Below are 7,831 nucleotides of genomic sequence, written 5' to 3'. Positions count from 1 at the left end.
CATCACCATAGGCTCTTGCTCATATGTTGTTTCATGAAATTCTTCTGTGTCTTCCAATTCTTTTCGATACAGTGTCTCAGTATATTCCTTCCATCTTCTTTTAATACTTCCGGGATCATTTAACGTTCTGCCGAAATACCATGAGAAAATTAGAACTGAGGCACAAACGGAGATTTTTACATCAATGTTCATAGCAGCATTATTCACCATCACAAGAATATGAAAACAGCCCAAATGTCCAACCACAATCAAATGGATTGAGAAAGTATGGTACATTCACAGGATGGATTACCATGCAGCATGCAAGAGCAATGATTTTGAAAATTACTACCTAACTTGGGAGGGACTGGCGAGTATTATACTAAGTGAACTAACTCAATCCCATTAGAACAACAAATACTGTATAAGTCCACTGTTGTAGAAATAGAAGGATACCTGGTGAAACGTGTATGGGGATGGGAGGAGGGCAAGAATGGAGGGGTGAGGGTGGGCAGGGGCTGTGGGAGGGGCAGGTAATCATAGGGTTGCACAATTTAATGGGTGGAGGGAAGGGTGGGTAAAGCAAATGGGAAAGATCTGGTGTGAAAAACAATGTATACAAATTTTTAAAGTAAACCAGTATAAAAGAAAAATTTTATTTTAAAAAAGTGTGTGTGTGTGTATTTGTATGTGTGTAGAGAGAGATACAGATTTATATCTATCTCTATCTATCTCTATCTATCTATAGAGAGGGAGAGAGAGAGAGATATTCATGTACCTACAATTCTAAAACAGGAAAAACATACCTATAATATCCAAAGCCAGAAAACAGATTTCCTATGAAGAAAGAGTAAATAACTGCTATATTTGAATAAATAGTTTAGGTTTTAATTTTGTTGTTGTTGTTGTTAGTTGCCATCCAGCCAACTATGACTCATAGTGGCCCTGTGAACAACAGATCTCAACCTTGTCCTGCTCTACACCGCCCTCACTATATACTTGGTATATACTGCCTTCTGGTATACTTGAACTTATTGTTACCATACTGTATCAATCTATCTCGTTAGGAGTCTTTCTGTCTTTCTCTAACCTATCAAAACATATTTTTCTCTAACTTTTAAATATTCCAAATATTATTCTATGAATAAATATCTTTTTTAGGGAATTTTTCATTAACACATAAACTTAGTTACATTATCTTAAATATTTAAACTAACTCCATGTTGTTGTTGTTCATGTGCTGTCAAGTCGCTTGCGACTCATAGCGACCCTATGTACAACAGCCCTAAACTCTGCTCTGTCTTGTGCCAATCGTAAGGTCTCTGACACACCCATCCTGATTACCCCAATCACTGAATCAATCCACCTTATAGGGGGCCTTCCCCTTCTGCGCTGTCCCTCCACCCTACCAAGTATGATGTCCCTCTCCAAGGACCTATGCCTCCTTGCAACGTGTCCAAAGTATGTCAGATGGAGCCTCAGAATCCTTGCCTCCAAGGAGCAGCCCAGCTTGACCCTTTCCAGGATGAATCTGTTTGTTTTCCTAGCAGTCCATGGTACCCTCAATACTCTTCTCCAGCACCACATCAATTCTCCTTCTATCCTCCTTAGTCATTGTCCAACTCTGATGCATAACAAGTGATAACAAAGACTATGGCCTGTATCAGACGCACCTTGGTCTCCAAAGAGACACCATTGCTCTTCAGCACTTTGGAGAGGTCCCTAACAGCAGACTTCCCCATGGCAATACATCTTCTAATTTCCTGACTGCTAGTGCCGAGAGTGTTGACCATGGAGCCAAGCAAACTGAAGCTGTGAACAATCTCAGTCTCTTCACATCCATCCTGATGCTGCCAGTTGGCCCAGTGGTGAGATCTTTGTCTTCTTGACATTGAGCCTCAATCCATATTGGAAGCTGCAGTCCTTGACCCTCTGCAGCAAGCTCTTCAGGTCCTCCTCAGTTTCAGCAAGCAGGGTTGTGTAATCTGCCTATCACAGATTGTTGATAGATCTTCCACCAATCTTGACCCCACATTTCTCCTCATAGAGCCCAGCCTCCCAGATGATCTGTTCTGCATACAGGTTGAAAAGGTATGGATACAGGACACATCCCTGGCATACGCCCTTCCCAATTTTGAATCACGCAGTGTTTCCCTGGTCTGTTCTGACGACTGCCTCTTGGTCCCAGTAGAGGTTTCTCATTAGCACGACCAAGTGTTCTGGGATTCCCATTCTTCTCAGAGTCAGCCACAGTTTGTTATGATCCACACAGTCAAATGCCTTTGCGTAGTCAACGAAACACAGATATATATTCCTCTGGTGTTCCCTGCTTTCAGCTAAGATCCATCTAACATCAGCTACAATATCTCTAGTACCACGACCCTTTCTAAATCCAGCCTGGACTTCCGGCAGTTCTCTGCTGATGTGTTGTTCCAGTCGTTTTTGGATAATCTTCAGTAGAATCTTGCTTGCATGTGAAATTAATGATATTGTTCTGTAGTTTCCACACTCTGTTGGGTCATCCTTCTTTGGGATGTGGACAAATATAGATCTCTTCCAGTCAGTTGGCCAGGTGGTTGTTCTCCAGATTTCTTGGCACAACTTGGTGAGCATGTTCAGGGCAACATCTGTTAGCAGAAATATGTCAATAAGTCAAGATAATTTGGTTTTATTTTTAAAACATCCATAAAACAAAATAATTATCTTTATATATTCTTTATTTCATAATAAACTACACCAAAATGATTTTATTATCTTTTATACTCCTGTTGACTGTGGGTTAATCTGGGTATAATTGAAACATCCAAAATGTCTTGCTCACAGGATGGGAGCTGATGGTGGGCATAGCCTGGCAAAGCAGTTGGGGCTGTCAGTCAGAGCCCCTCAGGTCTCTTCCACGCAGGCTTGCTCACAGTATGGCAATGGAGTCTAAGAAAAAAAATATTCCAAGAAACATAAAGAAGAAGCTGTCAGTCCTTGTAAAACCTGGGATTGGGTCCCAGAACATCACTTCTATCACATTTTCTTGGCCAAAGCCCAGTTTCAAAGAAAAAGGAAACTCTGGCACTTGAGATGAAGAATAGAAAACAGCTGAGTGGGAAGGCTCTGGTGGCATAGTCCATAGAAAGTTGTACTGCAAATCCAAAATTGGAACATCTTTGGTGATTTAAATTCGGCCTCGACTGCATGGAAAAACATTCTGTGTGATTTACAGCTTCAGAAATCCACCGGAGGGTCAGCTATGTGTTTGTTCCATCTCAATGATAAAGAGAGTTAATTAAGAGAGAGAAGTGAGGAGAGATTGATAACAGCAATCTTTGAGGAGTATGTCTGTCAGTTTGTTGTGCTGTGATAGTAATCAAGATGTACTAATAATTACTGGTGATTTGGAGGCAAAAGTTGGAAACAAGGGAGAAGAAATAGTGGTTGACCTTTGGTAATAGAAATGGGGCCAGACATTATATAAGAGAAATTTGCAAGACTACTGAGTTATTTGGGGAGCTCTGCTTGCATGGCAAATCCAAAGGGTACACATCTCCAGCAGTTCAAACCTATCAGCAGCTCTGAGAGACAAAGATGGACAGTCTCCCCTTGTGCTTACCTCTTCGGAAAGGCAGATTTTGTGGCACTGACCAGGGAGAATGACGTATTCATTGTGAACATTTTTTTTAAAAAAAGCTTAAGTGGCAAATTATTGAAACTTCTTTTAGAAGCCAAATTAACTTAGTTTTCTTTTTAAACATTCATAAGTGAAGATTCTCAGGTGAAATACAAATTAATCAAGTTGGCCTAATGGTAAGGAGCTGTGCAGCCATACCAAAGAAGTGGTTTGAATCCACCAGCGGCTCCACAGGAGACAGATGGAGATCAGCTCCTGAGTGATTTACTGCCTCTGAAAAGCCAGTAGAGGGTCATTTAGGAGCTGATTCCAACTCAACAGAACATAACAACAACAACAACAACAATAGAATCATTAGAAGAGCTCAAATCATTAGCCAGAACAACTTTAATGTCTGACTGTGGGAAAGATCATCAGTTGCTTTTATGCAAGTTCACGTTGAAGTTGAAGAAAATTTTTAAAAATCTGTAAATGAAAAGAGAAAGATTTGCTGTGAAAAGCAACTTACATGAATTTTATGAACTTTGTATGTAAACCAGTATAAAATAAAAAATTTAAAAATAAAAATATGACCTTGAATCTATACCATGTGAATGTAGAGACCATCTCAAGGATAAATTTCATGCACTGAACACGAATGTCTGAAGACCAGATGAGTTATGAGATAATATCTAACATTAAGAAAGTAAAAAGTCAGGGGGAGCTCTGGTGGCCTAGTGGTAAGGAGCTGCAACTACAATCCCAGAGGTGCACGGTTCAAATCCACCAGATGCTCTGCCGGGGAAGGAGGGACAATCTCCTGTCAAGTCAGATCTGATTTGACGGTACACTCACAAAAAAATAATAAAAAAAATTAAAAAAAAAAAAAAAGAAAGTAAAAAGTCATTAAAGGATGTTGTTGTTCTGTGCTATCGAGTAACCTGCAATTCATAGCAACTTTATGTATAATAGCAGTCCTAAACCCTGCTCTATCCTGTGCCAATCTTACTGTTTCTGACATACCTATCCCCATTACCCCAGTGACTGAATCAATACATCTCATCTTATTACCCCAGTGACTGAATCAATCCATTTCTGCTCCGTCCCTCCACTCTCCCAAGCATGATGTCCCTCTCCAGGACTGATCCCACCTTGCAACATGTCCAAAGTATGTCAGACGAAGCTTCAGAATCCTTGCCTCCAAGGAGCAGCCTGGTTTCACCCTCTCCAGGACTAAGGTGTTTTTTCTCCTAGCAGTCCATTCAACACTCTTTTCCAGCACCGCAGCTCAAAGGCATCAATTCTCCTTCTATCATCCCTAGTCATTGTCCAGCTCTCTCATGCATAGCAAGTAATTGCAAAGAGCAAGGCCTGTATCAGATGCACCTTAGTGTCCAGACTGACATTGTTGCTCTTCAGTACTTTGGAGACGTATCTGACAGCAGACTTTCCCAATGCAATTTGTCTTTTAATTTTCTGGCTGCAAAAAAATACGAAGATCCTTACTACTGATCAATAAGAAACATCATGATAGATGGAGAAAAGCTTGGAATTGGCAACAATTTCATCTTACTTGGATCCACAATCAACACTCTTGGTCAGAAAATCAGGAGACAAATTGCATTAGGAAAGTCTGCTGTCCAGGACAATTTCAAAGTCATGAAGAGCAATGCTGTCAGTTTGAAGATTTAGGTGCACCTGATCCAAGCCATAGTCTTTCCAAATCCCTTCTATACATCTGAGAGCTGGAGTATGAATAAGGATAACAAAACATCGTTTGTGGTGTTGGAGAAAAGTACTGAGTATCCCATGGATTTCCAAAAGGACAAATAGATATAACTTGAGATAGTTTAGCCAGAGTGCTCCTGAGAGGCAATGATGGTGAAACTTTGTATCCCATCAAACTTGGAAAAGTGAAAGACTGGAAAAAGTGTAAGGCTTTCAACAAGATGTATTGACACAATGACTATGGCAGTGAGCTCAAGTGTGTCATAGATGATACATAGGATTGCACAGGTTAAAATAGAGATCGTATCTATTGTTTGCAGTCACTATGAGTTGTACTTTACTTGACTCCACCTAACAGTAACAATGGCAGATATCAGTGCCCATAGGGAATTGCTACTGCTAAGCGAAAGGCAACACTTCTCTAACAATTGGAATCAATTTGGAGAAAGATGGACAATTTCCTGCTTTGCAATTTACAGCCTTTGAAAACCCCTGGAGGATCAGTTATGGGTGGTTCAGACTCAATAGCAATGACTTTTTGAGGTCAGTTCCAGATCAGTTTCAGGTTGACATCACGAAAAGGGAAGCTGCAAAAGAAAAGCGAGATATACACCAGCTTTCAAAAGAACATTTTAAAAGAGTAATGCCACGGGGCATGAAAATCCAGCAATCATGAGTGGTTTCCTCATTCATCAGCAAGAATGTATGCTGTTTAGTTGTCAATTGTTTGTTACCAATACTATAGCTAATTTGTGACTGGGTTTCAGAGCTGGAGAAAATCACCACATGACCAAAACATATCTGAAAAGCTCCTCTGTAGCCAAGCATTGGCAACAGGAAGGAAGCCATTGACATTGGAATTTCTGCTTTTATGAAAATGGAAAAAAAATAGTAAAGGATCATCTTGTGTGAGCTTCTTGATATCTGATATCACATAGTTTCTGGCCAAGCAGAATCTTGCCTTCATTGACTATCAAAAAGATGAATCTTTATTGAGTAAAGAAAGACAACTTTATTGAGATGGTTAAAATGCTTTCAAAATATAATGCAGTTCAGAGGGAGAACCCGAAGAAAATATACCAGGGAACTTACATGCAGAGTTGCCAGTTTCTTGCACCAAAAACTCAGAGTGTGTTATAAATAACCCCAAAAATCATGAAGAGAATTCGCCACCGACATGAAGCCTTCCTAGTTCTCTGAGATCATGTTCAACAGCACACCTGACATATCACTTGACCAGATGTCTCACTGAAATGGTCAGACATGTACAATTCAAAATAAGAAAGTTGATATGAAAGAAATCTTTTGGGGATTATTTCCATTTAAAGTGGAAAGGAAAGCTACTGACCTCAGTTCTGACATTTTATAAAAACTGTAAGACACAATGGGCCAGACACAATAATATGCTGCAAAGATGTACAGTAGAGCTGTCTCTATCACTAGGATCAGGGAAGGTACACAAGCTAGCCCAATGAGGGTAAATAAGAAAGGTGTGTTTAACTGATGTGTATACTGTAAGAAACCTTGAAAATTTGCTTTTCTATCCATTGCATTATTTCCCTTTGTGCATGGTCTCCAGCTACCTTAACTGCAGACACTTGGTCTTGCAAATCATCAACAGCTGTGGAGCCAATATAAAAGAACACTTACTACATTGTGAGAGACAGTGGTAGAGAGAGGGTGAAAAGACTGTGGCAAAGTGTCTTGAGAGAAACCCTGGAAATGGAGCCTCCATTAAATGTTTTGTTTGCTGAATGATTGAAGGAAAATTGACTTATAACTGCTTTGAGATAAAGTTTGCTGGATTGATTGAGGAACCAGGGATGTATTTGTGATGCTGAAATGAATCTGGACTTTCACTAACTGAGGAATTGTATGTTGCTATTATTCTGACTGAGGCTACTAGACTAAAGCTGGATTTACATAGTATGGTATTCTTTGCCTCCCCCACTTCCCAGCCTATTTCTCTAATAAACCCCACAACTGTGAGTAAAGTCTGTGAGTCAATTTGCAATGAACACTGGACACCATCATGTATAGAAATAGCTGCAGGAGCACGTAGGGTGGCATGTCTGACCATATAGCTATTTGTATGGTTGTTGTTGCTGTTGTTAAATGCCATCAAGTCATAGATGACTCATAGTGACTCTAAGAACGAAAGACCTGAACACTTGTGTAACTTTCCTCGTTTCTCCAAGTCCATAGGGTTTCCAGAGGTAAGCTATTTTGGAAATGGATGCCACTCCTGCTTCTAAGCTTGTTTAATTAGGGAGCTTCATCAAACACTGTCCACCATGGATAACCATTATCGCATTTGACACATCAGCATCACAGCAACCACAAGTTTCCACTGTACAGCAAGTGGACAGACAAGTGCTATGCCACTTAGAAGAATGTTTGACCAAAAACAATTAAAACCAGCCTGAGGGCCACAGACTAAAATCACCCACCTTTGACTTGATAATATCACTTTCTGTCCACTAGGCCAACTGAGCTTCTCGTTGTTATTGTTGTTGTTTTTGTTGT

This window comes from Elephantulus edwardii, unplaced genomic scaffold (genome assembly GCF_000299155.1).
Source record: "Elephantulus edwardii isolate Elephantulus edwardi_28Jun2011 unplaced genomic scaffold, EleEdw1.0 scaffold00326, whole genome shotgun sequence".
Lineage (NCBI taxonomy): Eukaryota > Metazoa > Chordata > Mammalia > Macroscelidea > Macroscelididae > Elephantulus > Elephantulus edwardii.
The sequence above is the reverse complement of the archived record's forward strand: the minus strand, read 5'-3'. Positions refer to the sequence as shown.